We start from the raw sequence: 22,735 nt of genomic DNA on the forward strand, positions 1-22,735 counted from the left end.
TGAAAGTGAAAAGTGAAAGTGAAGTCACTCAGTCGTGTCCAACTCTTAGCGACCCCATGGACTGCAGCGCACCAGGCTCCTCCATCCATGGGATTTTCCAGGCAAGAGGACTGGAGTGGGTGCCATTGCCTTCTCCAACACAAAGCTACCACAGTGTGCATATGCCAACGCCAGTTATATTAGTCATTATAATTTAAGTAAATATGTCAACCAAAGAATTAACGCAAAAAGGAGCTGTTAAAAGAGACTCAAGACTTAGAGAATTAACTTATGGTTGCCAGGGTGAAGGATAGGGGAAGGGAGAGTAAGGGAGTTTGAGATGGACACATACACACTGCTATACTTAAAATGGATAACCAACGAGGACTTAGTGTATAGCATATGGGGCTCTGCTCATTGTTACATGGCAGCCTGGATGGGAGGGGAGTTTGGGAGAGAATGGATACATGTATATATGCATGGCTGAATCTCTTCACTGTTCACCTGAAATTATCATAATATAGTTAATTGGCTATACGCCAATAGAAAATTGCAGAAGGAAATGGCAACCCACTCCAGTATTCTTGCTTGGGAAATCACATGGAAAGGGGAGCCTGGCAGGCTATAGTCCGTGGAGTCACCAATAGTTGGACATGACTGAACATGCATGCATGCACACGATAGAAAATAAAAAGTTAAAAAAATTTTTTTAAAAAGGACCTGTTATAGCTAAGATTTAAGTTGAATGCTTTGAAAGACATGATAGGAGTGAGTCTTTGAAAAACCTGCTGTTGAATTACACATAGGCAAGCAATTGTAGTCTATTGGAAGGAAAAAAAGTAGGGTCCTGCACTCAAATTGCTAAAAGCAAATTTTTCACAATGCCTGGTGTGGTTCATGTAAGAAAGATGTTACAAAACTCTAGTCATCAGCCATACACTCAAACAAATGTCTTGAACCTAAAGAAAATATTGGCAAACAAATATACACTTATGTGTCTTAAAATATATGAGATAAGTGCATGCTATGCATGCTAAGTCGCTTCAGTCATGTCCGACTCTGTGCAACCCCATAGGCGGCAGCCCATCAGGCTCCTCCGTCCACAGGATTCTCCAGGCAAGAATACTGGAGTGGGTTGCCATTTCCTTCTCCAAATCTTGATATGAAAACCATACAAATACGAGAAAGAAAAATTGTAAGCCCATTTCTTAAATATAGATGCAGAAATCCAGCTAAAATACCAGCAAACTGAATTGTGCAGTGACTAAATATAGTGAAATAAGATCAAGAATGTAAAGGTGATTTAACATTAGAAAGTCATAACTAAACTAAAGCAAGATCTCTGAAATCTTCCAGAAATTGGTCACCGAGTATGTGCATGTTGCTGCTGCTGCTGCTGCTAACTTGCTTCAGTCGTGTCCGACTCTGTGTGACCCCATAGGCGGCAGCCCAGCAGGCTCCGAGGTCCCTGGGATTCTCCAGGCAAGAACACTGGAGCGGGTTGCCTTTCCCTTCTCCAGGCAAGAACACTGGAGCGGGTTGCCATTCCCTTCTCCAGTGCATGAAAGTGAAAAGTGAAAGTGAAGTTGCTCAGTCGTGTCCAACTCGTCGAGACCCCATGGACCGCAGCCTACAGGGCTTCTCCGTCCATGGGATTTTCCAGGCAAGAGTACTGGAGTGGGGTGCCATCGCCTTCTCCCATGTGCATGTTGCTTAAAGCTAATTCTCTGCCTTTACTCTTTTGGTTAATTGGTCATTAATGTGCTGATCACACGAGTAAGAGGGACTCTACTGTATTGTTACAGAAAATTTGGAACTAGATATGAGTTTGAAACTTGGTTCAATGAACTATACATCTTGTGCAAGTTTCCAAATTTTTCTAAGATTTAGTCATCTCATTTGTATAAAATGGGAATAATAATACCTGCAAACCACATTGTGAAATTACATGAAATAATGTATTTAAATTGGCAGTATTAGATGTGCTTCTGTTGAAAGTGGGAGAAAACTTAAACATGGCTTAAACAAAAAGAGCATGTATTGGCTTGTGACAGTAACAAAATTCTGAGGGTAGCATTGGCTCCAGGCACAGCTGGACTCAATTCTATAAGTAACATTCCAGAACCTGGTTTCTCTGTCTACATCAGTCAACTACTCCTTGTTGGCTCAGATGTTAGACAAAATCTCCCTAAGGGCCACAAAAGGCATTTTTTTCCATATCCTCCCAAGTTCAAGATTGGGGCAAAAGAGTCCCTGCTTTACTTTCAGAGCCCCATTAAGTCCTTGGTTTGGAGAAGATGCCATGCCTATCTCTGTATCAGTCACTATCCCAGAGGAAAGCAGTGATTCAATTTGGGAGGATGAGGTCCTATGTTCCACACAAAGAATGTGGTTTGAGTAGGGGCAGGGGGCTCTCTCAAAAAACAGTAACAGTACCAAAAGCATGGGGGATGAGTTTGGGGCAGGTAGAAACACTAAATGTTCATGCACTAGCTTTGAGATGATGCCTCTTAGACAAACCAGCATTAGCTATCTCTGTTTTGTCTCACACCTCCAGCTCCTAACTCCTACTCCCACTTTGGGTCTAGAGAGGGTGCTGATTTCATTAGAGGAGATGCCCTGATCTTCCCTCTGCTTTCAAATCCTTGACGGTATACCCCCAATCTGCCAGACCAGATTGTGGCAAATCTCCTCTGGTGCTGTTCTTCCAACTGCCTCACCCTTCACCCTCACCCACTACTCTAATTCTGACCTTTAAGTTTCAAGGTTGCTCTTCAATTCTAGGATATCAGGAGGCAGTAAAGTATTAAATTCTTCACGAGTTTCATGACTTTGTTCACTTCTTTTACTCTGTCTTTCCAAACTCAGATTTTGATTTGAGCCACACTGAGAAACGCATCTACCTCCTATCACTTGCATTGGGAACCTGGACTTCTCTACCACTGTTTTTTAATTGTTTGGAGTAGATGTCTGCTCCGTAATCATAACTGGCTCTAAATTGAATACTGGGGTACAAACTACTCATCAACCTCAATATCCATTCTCCTGCTTTTGGTGCCCCAAATTTTAGCTGGGCACACTCTGCCCAGAACAGACCATGTTATCTAGTCTTCTTGGCAGCCCAGATGTAGTCATGAGATTAAGTTTCAGTTGGGAATAGGTGACTCATAAAATTTCCAAATCGTTTCCTTAAAGGGAAAGGGTTTTCCCTTCCCACTTGACTTTTGTATCGCTAGTTTGTTCTTGCGTGTTTCTCTTCATACATCCCTGACTAATTCAACTCAGTTATTCTCACTAGTTATCCTTCCTCCAGAGGATTCTTCCACCCATTCCTTCATACAGGTAATTACACTCTTGGTTTTCTTCCAGTCTTTCCTGGAGTCCCACAGATTCCCAAGGGTTTTGTCATACATCATATCCTAATGACTTCCAAGGGTGTACCTCCAGGAATCATTGCCCTCTTGAGCTCTGACCCTCTATGTCCAACTGCTTATCTTGTTCCAGGTGATTTTATAAACCTGTCATTCTCCTTGTGTTCATTAGTTGGAATTCTCTATTCAGAAGAATTTCCTTTCTTCAACTGAAATATATGTCGAGAAAATGCAGGTGAATGCTTATTTGTTACTAATCTATTTTCTGAATACTATATTGGTGCCCTAACAGCCACTAAAGGGATCAGTGAATTTGTTTTCTTAAGTACCACTCGCACAGCAAAAAAAAAAAAAAAAAATCGACCAATGAAAAGGCAACTTCAGAATGAGAGAAAATATTTTAAAACAGTATATCTGATAAGAAGTTAATATCCAAAATATATAAGAAACTATACAATGCAAAAGCAAAAAAAATAATGATAATCCAATCCAAAAATGGGCAAAGGACTTGAATAGACATGTTTCTGGAGAAGACACAGAAATGGCCAGAAAGTACATGAAAAGGTACTCAGGGTCACTAATCATCAGGAAATGGAAATCGAAACCACAGTGAGATATCAGTCACTCCTGCTAAATTGCTGTTATTGAAAAGAGATAGCAAATGGGCTTCCCTGGTGGTTCAGTGGATAAGAATCCTCCTGTTAATGCAGGGGACACGGGTTCACGGGTCTGAGAAGATTTCACATGCCTCAGAGTACTCTTGCCTGGAGAATCCCGTCGGTGGAGGAGCCTGGTAGGCTGCAGTCCATGGGGTTGCGAAGATTCGGACATGATTGAGCGACTTCACTTTCACTTTTCACTTTCATGCACTGGAGAAGGAAATGGCAACCCACTCCAGTGTTCTTGCCTGGAGAATCCCAAGGACAGGGGAGCCTGGTAGGCTGCCATTTATGGGGTCCCACAGAGTCGGACACGACTGAAGTGACTTAGCAGCAGCAGCAGCAGCAGCAGCAGAGAAACTAGGCCCATGTGCCGCAACTACTGAATCCACGCTCTAGAGCCCGAAAGCCGCAGCTACTGAAGCCTGCGCGCCTTGAATCTGTTCTCCGCAACAAGAGAAGCCACCAATACAGTATACTAACGCATACATATGGAATTTAGAAAGATGGTAACAATAACCCTGTGTACGAGACAGCAAAAGAGACACTGATGTATAGAACAGTCTTATGGACTCTGAGGGAGAGGGAGAGGGTGGGAAGATTTGGGAGAATAGCATTGAAACATGTAAAATATCATGTATGAAACGAGATGCCAGTCCAGGTTCGATGCACGATCCTGGATGCTTGGGGCTAGTGCACTGGGACGACCCAGAGGGATGGTATGGGGAGGGAGGAGGGAGGAGGGTTCAGGATGGGGAACACATGTATACCTGTGGTGGATTCATTTTGATATTTGGCAAAACTAATACAATTATGTAAAGTTTAAAAATAAAATAAAATTAAAAAAAAAAAAAAAAGAGAAGCCACTGCAAAGAGAAGCCAGTGCTACAGCGAAGTAGCCCCTGCTCGCCGCAACTAGAGAAAGACTGTACAGCAACGAACAGCCAGTGCAGTCAAAACAAAAGTAAAATAAAAAAAAAAAGAGATAAGCAGTGTTGGTGAAGATGTGGAGAAAAGAGAACCATTGTGAATTGATGATGGAAATGTAAATTGGTGTGGTATTATGGAAAATAGTATGGAAGTTTCTCAAAAAGTTAAACATAGGCCTATCATATAATTCACTGTAGCCAAGACATGGAAACAGTCTAAGTGTCCATTGATGGATAAAAGAATAAAGAAAAAACACGGACACAGTTATTATATATATACAATTTGTTCAGTCATAAAATAAAAGTGTATCTTGCCATTTGCAACTAAATAGATCTTAGAGGCATCATGATAAGTGAAACAAGTCAGTCACAGAAAGACAAATACTGCATAGTCTCACTTTATGGAATCTAAAAAAAGCTGAACTCATAGAAACAGAGTAGAATGGTGGTTGCCAGGGGCTGGAGTTGAGGAAACGAGGTGATGTTGGTCAAAGGGAACACATTTCCGGTTATGAGCTCAAGTTCTAGCGTGGTTCCAGTAGTTTTTGATAGTGCCTCTGCTTTCATACTTCAGGGAACAACCCAAGTACATTTTTCATACTTTCTGTCCCATATCTGGTGTCAGGTGTTTCTTCAAAATGTCTGGTTTCTTTTAAGAAGGAATAATATTATGCAACCACAGTATAAGCACTGGAGGGGTTCATTGCTAGTGGAGTGTCATTATCTCTAGGCCTTTCCAGGGTTAGGAAATATGCATTTATTTAGGAAAAGAAAAATGAATAAACCCTGCACTTATAGCAGTATTTTTAATTCAAATAAAGGGTATCAAATTTTTCATTCTTTGATTTTATTTTTGCATCTCATTTTCTTATTGTGAAAAAATTGGTTTCCAACAACACTAATGTCATTACTTACTTGATTTTTTACCCAACAAACCCAGACATTAGATATTATATATAAATCATTGTAATACCTTCTAAGTAACAATATTAATACAAAAACAAACCAATTGAATTCAATTTAAGATATCTTTGCAGGTTTTTTTTTTCCCCTTAAGTGTACAGTCAAAATTGTTATTGTTGTTTAGTCACTAAGCCATGTCTGACTCTTTTGGGATCTCATGGACTGTATCCCATGAGGCTTCTCTGTCCATAGGATTTCCCAGCAAGAATACTAGAGTGGGTTGCTATTTCCTTCTCCAGGGGATCTTCCTGATCCAGGGATTGAGCCCAAGTCTCCCGCACTGGCAGGCAGATTCTTTACTACTGAGCCCATATAGGGCTTTAAAGTCATAATAATTTTTCTAAAAGTGGTTATACCAATAACTTTATCCAGAGTGAAGTTCATTTGTTTAATTTTTGCTTTGAACAGGTTTTATAAATTTAATTTAATTTTTTAATTATGTGAAATAATACTTGTTTCCAAAATAAAAATTAGAAAATCTGGAGTGGTCTAGCTCCCATCCCTGCTTCCTTTCCTCCGTTCCTCACTCACTTCCTATAACATGATTAGATTTTTTAAATCTATTTTTTAAAAAAAATTAGCAAAAGCATATTAATCTTTCTCTCCTCCCCTATTTTCTATACAAAATACAGCATATTATCCATATCCTTCTAACTCATAGAAGTTTTTTTTTTTTTGACACTATATCCTGGAAATCACTCCATGGCCCTGTGAAGAGATATTCATTATTTTGTTTTAGAGATTCACAGAACTCCATTGAAAATCATAATTTGTCTGACTATTCTCCAATTAATAGGATATTCAGTTAAACCCAGTCTTTACTAATACACATAGTGCCAAAATAAGTGGCTTTGTGCATATTTCATTTCATATTTATAACATTTTTAAATGGCAATGTAAATATTCTGTCTTAAGGGTATGCTAGGTCAACTTAATTATTTTTTTACCATTAGACATTTTGGCAATTTTCTAATTTTTATTATAAAGAATGCAATTAACACAGTTAACATCCATATGCATAATTTTATTTCTGCTTCTGAGTATTTCTCTTTTAATCTATACAGCATATAAACCATTTTAACAATGAAGGCTGAAAATGTTCTGCTAAGTGAAAGAAGCCAGTGGCCAAGGCAGCATTTTGTATGACTCTATTATGACATGGCACAAATAGGCATATCTGTGGACACTGCTGCTGAAGCTTTAGCTTCAATATTTTGACTACCTGATGTGAAGAGCTGACTCATTGGAAAAAACCCTAATGCTGGGAAAGATTGAAGGCAAAAGAAGAAGGGGGTGGCAGAGGATGAGATGGTTAGGCAGCATCACCAACTCAATGGACATGAATTGAAGCAAACTTCAGGAGATAGTGAAGGACAGGGAAGCCTGGCATGCTGCAGTCCGTGGGATCACAGAGTTGGACAGGACTAAGTGACTGAGCAACAACCACAGCAGAGACAGAAGTTGATTACTGGTTGTCTGGGGCTGTGAGGGTAGGTGGGGACGTTGGGGAAGTGACAGTTAAGGGATGTGAGGTTTCATTTTGAGGTGATGAAATGTTCTAAAATTGATTGTGGTCATGGTTACACAAGTCTGTGAATATATAAAAGCCATTGAATAGTACACTTTAAATGAGTGAATTATAGTTAATTACATTTCAATAAAGCTATTAAAAATAGGATTTAGATTTATGCCTGCTGCTTTACTATTCTCACTCATTTCTGCTTTTATCTTCATTATTCCTCCTATTGCTTTTTTTTTTTTTTTTTGGTTTGTTTATTATATTTTCCTTGTTTTTGACCTGGAAGTTTAATTAATTTATTTTAATTAAAACTTTTGATTAACAGTGTTTAGTACAATGAATTTTTCTCTGATCACTGCTTTACATGCATCTCATAGATTTCAATATGTAGTGATTTCATTGTCATTCTTTTTAATTTTATAAATTCAGTTTGTATTTCCTTTCCCCAAGAGTGTAGGAAGTTTTAAAATACAAATCGAGAATTCTAGGTTGACAGTTTCTTCCCTTTCACCACACTAGGGCTATTTCATTTCCTTCTTGCCTCCATTGTTTCTGAAGAGAAACCAGCCATATTTCTTATGCATGTGTCCTTTTTCTGCTCTCCTTGTTTTTAAGATTTTCTCTTCTCTTTTGGTTTTTAGTAATTTGATTATGGCATGTCTAAGTGTGGTTTCCTGAAAGTCTTGGGAGATTGCTTGAGGTTCCTGAATCTCAGCTTATTGCTGTTGCCACTGTTTTAAATCAGATTCAGAAAACTTTGGGGAATATTTCATTTTTTTGGCTTACTTTGAAATATAAGATTATGTTTTCATCCGTTTGTGGGCATGTTTTTTAGTGTGCCTTTATTGTCTGTAGGGATGTTATTCTGCTTATTCCTTTTTTTCTCATAGTAACTTTTATGAGTTTCAGTTATGTGATCTATTTGCTTGCCCGTGTTTAAGTGAAATGAGTACTTGACTTCCCTGGTGGCTCAGACGGTAAAGAATCTGCCTGCATTGTGGAAGACCTGGGCTCGATCCCTGGATTGGGAAGATCCTTTGGTGAAGGAACCAACTACCCACTCCAGTATTCTGGCCTGGAGAATTCCATGGACTGTATAGTCCATCGGGTTGCAAAGAGTGGGACACGACTGAGCAACTTTTCAGTGAAGGTTAATATCTTTTTTTTAACCTCTCAGTTCTAGAGCGCCCTCTGCTGCTGTTGTTGTAAAGTACTCCTTCTGCTTCCTTTCCTCTTTCTGTTCCTGACCTGATCAATTTGCGTGCCAAGTCGCTTCAGTTGTGGTCGACTCTTTGTGACTCCATGGAATGTAGCCTGCCAGCCTCCTCCGTCTATGGGATTTTTCCAGGCAAGAATACAGGAGTGGGTTGCCGCGACCTCTGTTAGGGGATCTTCCCCACCCAGAGATCGAACCTTCATCTCATACGTCTCATGCCTTGTGGCAGGTGGGTTCTTTATCACTAGCGCCATCTGGGAAGCCCAACCTGCTCAGTTTGCTCGGCTCAATTCTGCTTCCGCAGTCTCTCCTTAAGGTGGGCTTTGCCCTGGAAGAAAGCTTTGGTCACTTAGAGTTGAGAGTTCATGGGGCTCACACTACTCCAGCCCTCCTGCTCTTGCTTGGGACTTGGAGTCTGCAAAGCTCCTCAGATTGGCCCTGTGAGCATTTCCAAGAATATCTGTGGTCGTTTGGGGGGCTCTCCAGCTTTCGGAAGACCTCCTTGTGTTGCTGCTGACACCATGGGAGCTTTGCCACTGCTGGAGTTTGATTCCTACCGACTCAAATTTGAGAGTTCGTGAGAATACCCAGCCGCCTGGTTTATTGTTGAGTTTTGGCTTTCCTACCCTATTTTTTCTGTTTTTATGGGAAGCTTTAGGGAGATTAAAAACATATAGCATCACTGTCATTTTCCCAGAAGATACAAAGAACTTTTGGGTTGGCCCAAAAGTTCTTTCCAGTTTTATTGTACCCATAGGGAAAACCTGAACAAACTTTTGGACCAACCCAAGTTTTTATTATGTTTATGTTATAATATATATTATATTAATATATGTTATATCAATTTATTAAGCATATTATTATATTATGAATTTTTTAAAAAGCTGTATTCATGAACTTAAGAGTTCCTCAGTCTTGGATTGAAACTCCAGTTCTGCTATTTATTATGTGATCTTGTGCAGCTGGTTTATCTTCCAGGGTCAGTTTTCTTATTTGTAGGGGTGATATTCAAAAATCTTAGTAACTGATAGAGTTCAAGTGCTGACTGATCACAACAAACACTGTGACCCATCAAAACACGTGACTTTGAATGACTGGTTCAGCTGTACCACTGTGAACTGACTGAAGATCAATACTGCTCATCTGTCAAGTGGAATTGTAATTGTATATATCCGATGATTTTATGAGGACTACATGAAGTGAATATTTGTTAAAGGTATTTGGCACAGGGCCTATGATAGAGTAAGCACTTAATAAATGGTATTTATTATTACTATATTTTAAATGAATGAATGAATGAATTTTTTTTCCCTTATTTTTTGGCTGTGATGCAAGGCATGAGGGATCTTGTTCCCCAACCAGGGATTCAACCCGCATACCTTGCAGTGGAGGCACAGAGTCTTAACCACGACTGCCAGGGAAGTTCATGTGATTACTACTATTAATTGAGAGTTTGGAAGTCTGTAAACTTTTCCTGCATGCTCTCTTGTCTTTCTTAGCCCCATCCCAATATGTACTCCATTCTCTGAGTTTTTTTAACACTTCATTTAAATCGTCAATATATAATAGCATTTTATCATACTTTATTGTATTTAGTGGTAGAAGGTGGAGCAATATTCAAAATATTATTGCAGAGCTGTCTAAAACTCCAGATCTTTGTTTTCTGGATTATAGGGTTGTCTGGTGGGTCTCAGAGGTAGGACCTGGTTGTGCCAAAGTTTGTTGTTTTGGGGTAACAAGGCATGGGGTCCATAGCATCAGCTTTTTATTGATTAGAACAGAAGTATTTTGGTATCTGGCAACCAGTAGGGTTGCACTGGTGTGTCCTGGCTGAACTTCAGCTCTTAGCATAGGTTGTATCTCCCTTGCTAGGCTCCAATTCCTTTGTGGCTGGGAACTTATTCTGATCTGGATACTCAATATTGATTTGTAATAGGGTTAAAAACACTCATGCACATAAAAGAATCAGTTAAAGAGGGCAAGATGTGTGTGGATAACTATCTTAGAGAAGGAGGGAATACTTTCAGAGAAAGTCTCCACAATAAACAGAGATGAATAAAAACACCTGTTCCATAGAAGGGGATGAAAGGCTCAATGAAGATGTACTGAAGAAAGTTTTTAAAACAAAGCTGGAAACCATTCACAGCTAATAAGTAAAGTTGCTCACACCTGATGGTCATAGGTATTTTGTAGAGTATTTGATAAAATCATCTTTCAGAGTAAAAGGCAAGAAGAACTGGAGGATAGAAATTTAAAGACAGTTCGTTTGCAATAACCTTAGTATAAATTGACCGACTATAAACTGACTGACTTAGAATAAAATCTAACTACTAAATGAAAAAATTACTGATGAAGTTTTAAGTCTAAGGTGAAGATGCTACTAAGTTTCTTGCAAAATAACATCAGGTATGATTAAAGCTATATTTTGGGCTTCCCAGGTGGCTCCGTGGTAAAGACTCCACCTGCCAAGCAGGAGACGCGACTTCAGTCCCTGGGTTGGGAAGAACTTCTCCAATCCCTAGAAAATGAAATGGCAACCCACTCCAGTATTCTTGTCTGGAAAATCCCAGCGACAGAGGAGCCTGCTGGGCTACAGTCCATGGGGTAGTAAAAAGTCAGATATGACTTAGCTACTAAACAGCAGCAACAGCAAAGCTATATTTTAATTGAAAAGACAGCACGCTTGCCACAAAGTTATAGAGATAGAGAACAGGTTAGTGATTGCCAGAGGTTACAGAGAATGTGGAGCAGGAAAGACAGGAATTGACTGTGGCTATGAAAAGCAGGAAAGCTATTCTTGGCAAGAAAGCAATGACAAACCTAGACAGTGGGTTGAAAGGCAGAGACATTACTCTGCTAACAAAGGTTCGTATAGTCTTCCCAGTGGTCATGTACAGTTGTGAGAGCTGGACTGTAAAGAAGGCAGAACGCCAAAGAATTGATGCCTTCAAACTGTGGTGCTGGTGAAGACTCCTGAAAGTCCCTTGGACAGCAAGGAGATCAAACTAGTCAATCTTAGAGAGATCAACCCTGAGTATTTACTGGAAGGACTGATGCTGAAGCTGAAGCTCCAGTATTTTGGTAATCTGATGTGAACAGACAACTAATTGGAAAAGTCCCTGATGCTGGGAAAAGATTCCCTGGTGGCTCAGATGGTAAACCATCTGCCTGCAATGTGGGAGACCCAGGTTTGATCCCTGGGTTTGGAAGATCCTCTGGAGAAGGAAATGGCAACCCACTCCAGTACTCTGGCCTGGAAACTCCCATGGACAGAGGAGCCTTGTGGGCTACATTCCAAGGGGTCGCAAAGAATCGGATATGACTGAGTGACTTCACTTTCTTTTGTTTCTCATGCTGGGAAAGATTGAGGGCAGAAGTAGAAGAGATCATCAGAGGATGAGATGGCTTGATGACATCACCAATGCAGTGAACATAAACTTGGGCAAACTCTGGGAGGTGGTAAGGGACAGGGAGACCTGGTGGCTGCAGTCCCTGCTGACACGACTGGGCAACTGAACAAGAACCCGAAAAGGCAGCGCCAGGAATCCTTGTGATGCAACTGTTCTGTGTCTTGACTGGGGTAGTGGTAACATCAGTCTAAATATGTCATAAAATTGCTTCAAAGTACAAATATGCACACACACATATACACACACAAACGAGTGTGTGTCAAACTGGTATAATCTGAATAAACTGTGGATTATAACAATGTCCGTTTCCTGGATTTGCTATTGCACAATAGCAAATGTTACCACTGGCCAAAACTGGGTGAAGGGTACAGAGGCCCTCCCTTTACATTTTTTTCAAACTTTCTGTGAATCTATAGTTATTGCAAAATAAAACTTTTAAAAACTTCAGCATGCATTACTTGCCAATCCATGTAATGTTTATATAATTTCAGAAATTAGGTGTTCCTTTTCTTATCTCCGTGCTTTGTCTCACAATACTTCCTGAATAGGTAGAAATATTCTACCCTTCCTTTGCCTAAATTCTACCTGTCTTTTTTGGCCATACTATGTGCTAGGCAGGGTCTTAATTCCCCTACCAGGAATTGAACCCTTCTACCCACTCCAGTGTTCTTGCCTGGAGAATCCCAGGGACAGGGGAGCCTGGTGGGCTGCCGTCTATGGGGTCGCACAGAGTTGGACACGACTGAAGCGACTTAGCAGCAGCAGCACCCTGTAATTGGGTATTAACCCCTTATCAGATATATGCTTTGCAAATAGCTTCTTCCACTCAGTAGGTTGTCTTTTCCTCTTGTTCATGGTTTCCTTTGCTGTACAGAAGCTTTTTAGTTTGATGTAGTCCCATTTGTTTGTTTTTGCCATTATTTCCCTTGCCTGAGGGGACATATCTAGAATGATACTCCTAAGACCTAAGTCAAAGTGATTACTGCCTATGTTTTCCTCTAGGAGTTTTATGGTTTTAGTTCTTACACTCAAGTCTTTTATCCATTTTGAGTTGATTTTTTGGTATGGTATGAGATAGTAGTCTAGTTTCATTTCCTTTCCCATCTTCCCAGCACCATTTATTAAAGAGACTATTCTTTCTCCCTTGTATGTTCTTTGCTCCTTTCTTATAAATGAATTGACCAAACACATGTGGGTTTATTTCTGGGCTCTCACTTCTGTTCCACTGATCCATGTGTCTGTTTTTCTGATAATACGGTACTGTTTTGATTACTATAGATTTGTTGTTGTTGTTCAGTTGCTCAGTCGTGTCCAGCTCTTTGCAACCCCATGGGCTGCAGTGTGCCAGCCTTCCCTGTCCTTCACCATCTCCCAGAGCTTGCTCAAACTCATGTCCATTGAGTTGGTGATGCCATCCAACCATCTCATCCTCTATCATCCCCTTCTCCTCCTGCCTTAAGTCTTTCCCAGCATCAGGGTCTTTTCAAATGAATCAGCTCTTTGCATCAGGTGGCCAAAGTATTGGAGCTTCAGCTTCAGCATCAGTCCTTCCAATGAATATTCAGGACTGATTTCCTTTAGGATGGACTGGTTGGATCTCCTTGAAGCCTAAGGGACTCTCAAGAGTCTTCTCCAACACCACAGTTCAAAAGCATCAGTTCTTTGGCACTCAGATTTCTTTATGGTCTAACTCTTATATCCATACATGACTACCGGAAAAAGCAGAGCTTTGACTAGACGGACCTTTGTTGGCAAGGTAATGTCTCTGCTTTTTAATATGCTGTCTAGATTTGTCATAGCTTGTCTTCCAAGGAGAAAGCATCTTTTAATTTCATGGCTGCAGTCACCATCTGCAGTGATTTTGGAGCCCAAGAAAATAAAGTCTGTCATTGTTTCCATTGTTTCCCCATCTATTTGCCGTGAAGTGATGGGATCAGATGCCATGATCTTAATCTTCTGAATGTTGAGGTTTAAGCCAGCTTTTTCACTCTCCTCTTTCATCTTCATCAACAGGATCTTTAGTTCTTCACTTTCTGCTGTAAGAGTAGTGTCATTTGCATATCTGAGGTTATTAATATTTCTCCTGGCAATCTTGATTCCAGCTTGTGCTTCATCCAGACCAGCATTTCACATGATGTACTCTGCATAGAAATTAAATAAGCAGGGTGACAGAATACAGCCTTGACATACTCCTTTCCCAGTCTTGAACCAGTCTGTTGTTCCATGTCTGGTTCTAACTATTGCTTCTTGATCTGCATACAGGTTTCTCAGGAAGCAGGTAAGGTACTGTTTTGATTACTATAGCTTTGTAGCAAAATTCAAAAGCAGAGAGCATGATACCTCCAGCTTTGATCTTTTCCCTCAGTATTGCTTTAGCTATTCAGGGTCTTTTGTGGTTCCATATAAATTTTAGGATATTTTGGTTCTATTTCTGTGAAAAACGTCTTTGGGATTTTGATAGTGATTACACTATTGCTTTCGGTAATATGGACATTTTAACAACGTTAATTCTTTCAATCCATGAACACAGAATATATTTCCATCTCTTTTTATCTTTTTCAGTTTCTTTCAGCAATAACTGATATTTTCAATGTACAGGTCTTTTACCTCCTTAGCTAAATTGATTTCTAGATATTTTATTCTTTTTGTTGAGACTGTAAGTGAAATAAGATTTAAAAAATAATAAAATTTCTTTATTTCCCTTTCTGCTAGCTTGTCATTCAGTTCAGTTCAGTTCAGTCGCTCAGTCGTGTCTGACTCTTCGCGACCCCATGAATCGCAGCATGCCAGGCCTCCCTGTCCATCACCAGCTCCCGGAGTTCACTCAGACTCACGTCCATCGAGTCAGTGATGCCATCCAGCCATCTCATCCTCTGTCGTCCCCTTCTCCTCCTGCCCCCAATCCCTCCCAGCATCAGAGTCTTTTCCAATGAGTCAACTCTTCGCATGAGGTGGCCAAAGTACTGGAGTTTCAGCTTTAGCATCATTCCTTCCAAAGAAATCCCAGGGCTGATCTCCTTCAGAATGGACTGGTTGGATCTCCTTGCAGTCCAAGGGACTCTCAAGAGTCTTCTCCAACACCACAGTTCAAAAGCATCAATTCTTTGGCGCTCAGCCTTCTTCACAGTCCAACTCTCACATCCATACATGACCACAAGAAAAACCATAGCCTTGACTAGATGGACTTTTGTTGGCAAAGTAGTGTCTCTGCTTTTGAATATGCTATCTAGGTTGGTCATAACTTTCCTTCCAAGGAGTGTCTTTTAATTTCATGGCTGCAGTCACCATCTGCAGTGATTTTGGTGCCCAAAATATAGAGTCTGACACTGTTTCCACTGTTTCCCCATCTATTTCCCATGAAGTGATGGGACCAGATGCCATGATCTTTGTTTTCTGAATGTTGAGCTTTAAGCCAACTTTTTCACTCTCCTCTTTCACCTTTATCAAGAGGCTTTTTAGTTCCTCTTCACTTTCTGCCATAAGGGTGGTGTCATCTGCATATCTGAGGTTATTGATATTTCTCCCCGCAATCTTGATTCCAGCTTGTGTTTCTTCCAGTCCAGCGTTTCTCATGATGTACTCTGCATATAAGTTGAATAAGCAGGGTGATAATATACAGCCTTGACGTACTCCTTTTCCTATTTGGAACCAGTCTGTTGTTCCATGTCCAGTTCTAACTGTGGCTTCCTGACCTGCATACAGGTTTCTCAAGAGGCAGGTCAGGTGGTCTGGTATTCCCATCTCTTTCAGAATTTAGTGTATATAAATACAACAGATTTTTGTATATCCATTATGTACCCTGTAAATACACTATTTATTATTTCTTTAAGAGTGTTCCATGTGCACCTGAGAAGAGTGTGTATTCTGTTACAATCAGATAAAAGGTTCTAAATAAATCTGTCAAGCTTATTTGGCCTATTATTTAATTAAAGTTGGTATTTCCTTTCTGATTTTCTTTCTGGATGACCTATCCATTGGTGTAAGTGGGACATTCAAGTTCCCTACTATTACTATTGATACAGTAATAGTATCGATTACTATCAATTTCTCCCTTTTGATGTATATATTGGTACTCTTATGCTTGTTTTATTGTTTAGTTGCTAAGTCATGTCTGACTCTTTTGTGACCACATAGACTGTAGCCTGCCAGGCTCCTCTGTCCCTGGGATTTCCCAGGCAAGAATACTGGAGTGGGTTGCCATTTCTTTCTCCAGGGATCTTCCTGATCCAAGGATTGAACCCGTGCCTCCTGCATTGGCAGTTGGAGTCTTTACCATGGATCCACCCGGGAAGCCTATACTTTTATGCTAGGTGCATATTCATTAATAACTGTTGTGTCTTCTTGAGGATTTGTTCTGTTCATTATTATATAATGCCCATCTTTATCTCCTGTTACCTGTTCTAGCTTGAAGTCTACTTTGTTTGATATAAGTATGACTATACCAGTTTTCTTTTGGCTGCTATTTGCTTGGAGTATCATCTTTCATTTCTTCACTTTGAGCTTGTATTTGTCTCTAGAACTAGGATGAGCCGAATGGAGGCAGCACATCACTTGGTTTTATTTTTTAATCCATCTGTTTCTTTTGCTTGGTATATTCAATCCATTTGCATTTAGGTGAGTATAGATACATGAGGATTTAGGACTGCCAGTTTATCTTTGCTCGCTTTTCGCTCTGTATCTCCAGTGTTTCTTTTTCCTTGTGTTTCTGTCTTCCATTTTAGTTGGTGGTTTTTCTGTGATGTTTTTCTCAATTTTATATTAAAAAATTTAATTTTATTTATTTTTGGCTGTGGTGCGTTGTCATTGCTGTGTGGACTTTTCTTACTGTTGTGGCAGGCGGGCCTATGCTCTGGTTGCAGTGCGTGGGGTTCATTGCAGTGGCTTCTCTTTTTGTGGAGTATGGGCTCTTGGGTGCACAGGCATCTGCAGTTTCAGTTCCCAGGCTCTAGAGCCCAGGCTCAATAGTTGTGATGTATGGGCTTGATTGTCCCGTGGTAAGTGGGATCCTCCCAGATCAGGGATCAAACCCATGTTGACTGCATTGGCAGGAGGCTTCTTTACCACTGAGCCACCGGTTGTTATTGTTCAGTTGCTGAGTCCTGTCTGGCTCTTTGTGACTCCACAAATTGCAGCACTCCAGGCTCCTCTGTCCTTCACCACCTCCCTGAGTTTGTCATTGCATCAGTGATGCCATCCAACCATCTCATCGTCTATCGCCCCCTTCTCCGCTTGCTCTCCATCTTTCCCAGCATCACAGTCTTTTCCAGTAAGTCAGCTCTTCACATCAGGTGGCCAAAGTATTGAAGCTTCAGCATCAGTCCTTCCAATGAATATTCAGGGTTGATTTCCTTTAGGATTGACTGGTTTGATGTCCTTGCTGTCCATGGGACTCTCATGGACATGGATTTGTCTTCTCCAGCACCACAGTTTGAAAGCATCAATTCTTCCGGGCTCGGACTTCTTTATGGTCCAACTCTCACATCTGTATATGGCTACTGGAAAAACCATAGCTTTGACTATATGGACCTTTGTTAGCAAAATGATGTCTCTGCTTTTTAATATGCTGTCTTGGTTTGTCATAGTTTTTCTTCCAAGAATCAAGTGTCTTTTATTTCGTGGTAGCAGTCACTGTCTGCAGTGATTTTGGAGCCCAAGAAAATAAAATCTGTCACTGTTTCCATTTCTCCCCATCTATTTGCCATGGAGTGATGGAACTGGATGCTCTGATCTTAGTTTTTTGAATGTTGAGTTTTAAGCCAACTTTTTCAGTCTTGCTTTTCACGGTCATCATCACAAGTCTCTTTAGTTCCTCTTCGCTTTCTGCCATTAGTGGTATCATCTGCATATCTGAGGTTGCTGATATTTCTCCTGGGAAGCCCTGAATTTTCTCTTTATCTAATGCATCATGCTTCTGGTCCAGATTTATGTTCTGTGGTTGCCATGAAGTTTATATGAAACTTCTTATAAATAAAACAGTTTTTCTTCTGTTGATGGTACCTTATCTTCACTTTCCTGTACGACTTCCATCCATTTTCTCTTCCCCTTTTATGCTTTTGTTGTCTCAATTTTTCCCTTTCTATAGTGTGAGTTCATTACCAAGTTGAAGTAACTATAGATATTTTTACTCCTTTTTCTCTTTTAACCTTTACACTGTAACTGTTTACCTATTCTGATAGACAGCTCTAATTTTCGGATTCTTTCTGCATGTTTTCCACCTTACTCAAAGTTTTGTGTACTTTTGCCTTTTTGTTTCAAATAGAAGAGCTCCTTTCAACATTACTTTTAAGGCAAATTTAGTTTGATAAATTCCCTTGGCCTTTGTTTGGGTGGGAAAGCCTTTATCCTTCCTATCTTTAATGATAACTTTGCTGGATAGAGTACTTTGGGATGACTGTTTTATTTTTTGATATTTTGAGTGTGTTATTCCATCTCTTCTGTCCTGTAGAATTTCTGCTGAGAAATCTGCTGATCGCCTAATGGGACTCATTTGTAGGTTGTCATCCTTTTTCCCTGGGTGCCTTTAAAATTTTTTATTTATCATTAACTTTTAGCAGTTTAATATAATGTGTATTGGAGAAGTTTTTTTTTATACTGGGGGTAATTATATGTCCTATTAGCTTCGTAGACTGGTATATCCAGTTCCTCCCCTATGTTTGAGATGTTGTGAGCTGTTATTTCTTCAAACTATTCCCTTCTCCCTCTCTTCTCCTTCTGGGATACCCATTACCTAATATTTCCATTCCTAATAGAGTTGGATAGTTCCATAGAATTTCTATCTCTTTTTTATCTTACTTTTCTCTTTCTACCTGCATCATTTCTAGGTTTCTATCTTTGAGCCGGCTAACTCTCTTTTCCATATGGTCTGCTCTATTTCCAGTGCTTTCTATTGTGTTCTTAATCTCACTTATTCAGTTATTTGGCTCCAGAATTATTTCTGTTTGGTGCTTTTTTAGAGTTTCAACTTCTTTGGTAAAGCATTCCTTATGCTCGTTGATTGTTTCCTGAGTTCACTGAACTGCATTTCTGAGTTTTCTTGTAGCTTGAATTTCTACATAACAATTATTTTGAATTCTCTATGAGGTAGCTCACAATATTCCGTGTTACCACAGTTTTTCATGGTGCTTGATGAGTTGTTCCTCAGCCAATTTATTTTTATGTGATCGTAATATGCCAGCAAATTTGGAAGACTCAGCAGTGGCCACAGGACTGGAAAAGGTCAGTTTTCATTCCAATCCCAAAGAAAGGCAATGCCAAAGAATGCTCAAACTACTGCACAATTGCACTCATCTCACACGCCAGTAAAGTAATGCTCAAAATTCTCCAAGCCAGGCTTCAGCAATATGTGAACTGTGAACTTCCAGATGTTCAAGTTGGTTTTAGAAAAGGCAAAGGAACCAGACATCAAATTGCAAACATTCGCTGGTTCATCGAAAAAGCAAGAGAGTTCCAGAAAAACATCTATTTCTGCTTTATTGACTATGCCAAAGCCTTTGACTGTGTGGATCACAATAAACTGTGGAAAATTCTGAAAGAGATGGGAATACCAGACCACCTGACCTGCCTCTTGAGAAACCTATATGCAGGTCAGGAAGCCACAGTTAGAACTGGACATGGAACAACAGACTGGTTCCAAATAGGAAAAAGAGTATGTCAAGGCTGTATATTGTCACCCTGCTTATTTAACTTATATGCAGAGTACATCATGAGAAACACTGGGCTGGAAGAAACACAAGCTGGAATCAAGATTGCTGGGAGAAATATCAATAACCTCAGATATGCAGATGACACCACCCTTATGGCAGAAAGTGAAGAGGAACTCAAAAGCCTCTTGATGAAAGTGAAAGAGTAGAGTGAAAAAGTTGGCTTAAAGCTCAACATTCAGAAAACGAAGATCATGGCATCTGGTCCCATCACTTCATGGGAAATAGATGGGAAAACAGTGGAAACAGTGTCAGACTTTATTTTTCTGGGCTCCAAAATCACTGCAGATGGTGAGTGCAGCCATGAAATTAAAAGACGCTTACTCCTTGGAAGGAAAGTTATGACCAACCTAGATAGCATATTCAAAAGCAGAGACATTAGTTTGCCAACAAAGGTCGGTCTAGTCAAGGCTATGGTTTTTCCTGTTGTCATGTATGGATGTGAGAGTTGGACTGTGAAGAAGGCTGAGCACTGAAGAATTGATGCTTTTGAACTGTGGTGTTGGAGAAGACTCTTGAGAGTCCCTTGGACTTCAAGGAGATCCAACCAGTCCATTCTGAAGGAGATCAGCCCTGGGATTTCTTTGGAGGGAATGATGCTGAAGCTGAAACTCCAGTACTTTGGCCACCTCATGCGAAGAGTTGACTCATTGGAAAAGACTCTGATGCTGGGAGGGATTGGGGGCAAGAGGAGAAGGGGACGACAGAGGATGAGATGGCTGGATGGCATCACTGACTCGATGGATGTGAGTCTGAGTGAACTCTGGGAGTTGGTGATGGACAGGGAGGCCTGGCGTGCTGCGATTCATGGGGTCGCAAAGAGTCGGACACGACTGAACCACTGAACTGAACTGAACTGAATGTGTTAAAGAATCCAGCTGCTAATGCAGGAGACGTGGGTTCGATCCCTGGGTCAGAAAGATTCCCTGGAGAAGGATATGGCAACACACTCCAGTATTCTTGCCTGGAAAATCCCAGGGACAGAAGAGTGTGGTGGACTACAGTCCATGGGGTTGCAATAGAGTGGAACATGACTTGAGGACTGAAACAATAATGATTAAATAGATTAATAATTAGGGGCTATTCTCTTGGTTCCCAGTAGGTGGTGCTATAGCACAGGTTTTTTGGTTTCTCTCACCTAAGCTGCATAATTTGACAATCAGCACTTTTTTGTCCTTTATCCCACCTGTCCTGCTTCCCAGGTGGTCCAGTGGTAAAGAATCCATCTGCCTATGCAGGAGACATGGGTCTGATCCCTGAGTGGGGAAGATCTCTGGAGAAGAAAGTGGCAACCCACTCCAGAATTCTTGCCTTTTTGTTTCCCTGGTTCCACTTCTTCCACGTGTTCCATCTACCCACCTTTAAGTGTACAAGTGTGTGGCATTCTCTGGCCAGCCTGATGTGTTGGGCAGGGACACCTCTGTTCAGTTATGGATGTTTTCTGGTTGTAGATCAAAGGAGAGGCATCTCATAATGCCATGATGCTGATCACTTTTTCTAGCTTTTTAAGGTGGAAACTCAGATTTTCACCTTTCTTCTCTTTGAATACAAGTATTTAAAGTTCTACATTGTCCCGTAAATATCTCCAACTATTTAGGGATTTTTCAAATATTTTCCTGTTACTTATTTCTAACTTAATTTCATTATTATTAGAAAGTATAAAGCCTGATTTCAGTCTTTTAAAATTTATTGAATTTGTTTTATAAACTAGCATATGGTTTATCTTGGTGAACAAAGCATAGACATTTAAAAAAATATGTATTCTATAGTTATTGAGTGCAGTGTTCTAGGAGATATTAGGTCAAGGTGGTTGATAAATAGGTCAAGTGTTCTATAAATTGGGCAAGTTGGTTGATAATCTTTTTCTAGTCTTCTATATATATTTTTTAAATGGGAAATTGCATGGATCTATTATCGAGGTTTTTATCTAATTCTGATCACTGAGAGATGAATGTTATAATCACTCACTGTAGTTGTTGATTTTTCTAATTCTCCTTGGAGTTTTTATTTCACATATATCAAACCTCTGATATATGTTGCATACATGTTTCAGTTCAGTTCAGTTGCTCAGTCGTGTCTGACTCTTTGTGACCCCATGGACTGCAGCAGGCCAGGCCTCCCTGTCCATCACCAACTCCTAGAGCCTACCCAAACTTATGTCCATTGAGTCGGTGATGCCATCTGGATGCCATCCTGCCATCTCATCCTCTGTCGTCCCCTTCTCCTCCTGCCTTCAATCTTTCCCAGTGCTAGGGTCTTTTCCAATGGGTCAGTTCTTCTCATCAGGTGGCCAAAGTATTGGAGTTTCAGCTTCAACATCAGTCCTTCCAATGAATATTCAGGACTGATTTCCTTCAGGATGGACTGGTTGGATCTCCTTGCAGTCCAAGGGACTCTCAAGAGTCTTCTCCAACACCATAGCTCAAAAGCATACAAGTTTAGAATTGTTAAATTTTCTTGATGATCTAACCTCGTTATCATTATAAAATGTCCCCATTTTCAACAACCAACATATTTGAGCAGGTACAATTTTTTATAACAGATATAAGTTTTATATATAAAACTATAGTAGATCCATGCAATTCCCCGTTAAAAAACATATAGAGGAAGCATAGACTTTGGATTAAAGATGATGTTTTGGTAAAGATTACAAAGAACTTTTCCAGGTTTAAAACTGAAAGTTTTACTGTAAAATTTCTTGTAAACAAACTAGTCAGGACTCAGTTTCATGATGACAGTATGTAAGATAAGGAAGAAAAGACATTCATTCCAACCTACCTAATGCTAATTTTATTAGTCTTTGAGGTAAATATTGTCTAGTTTACACTTAACTTTTATGATAAGATGTAATGGCCTGCTCAATTGTTTTCTCAAAGTAGCTGTGTCAAAATGTCCCCATTTTTTTCTTCTTTCTTTTTAATATTAATTTTCTCTTCTACTTGTATCATTTCTAGGTTTCTGTCTTTGAGCTTACTAATTCTCTTTTCCG

Source organism: Bos javanicus, chromosome 4, assembly GCF_032452875.1.
Source record: "Bos javanicus breed banteng chromosome 4, ARS-OSU_banteng_1.0, whole genome shotgun sequence".
NCBI lineage: Eukaryota > Metazoa > Chordata > Mammalia > Artiodactyla > Bovidae > Bos > Bos javanicus.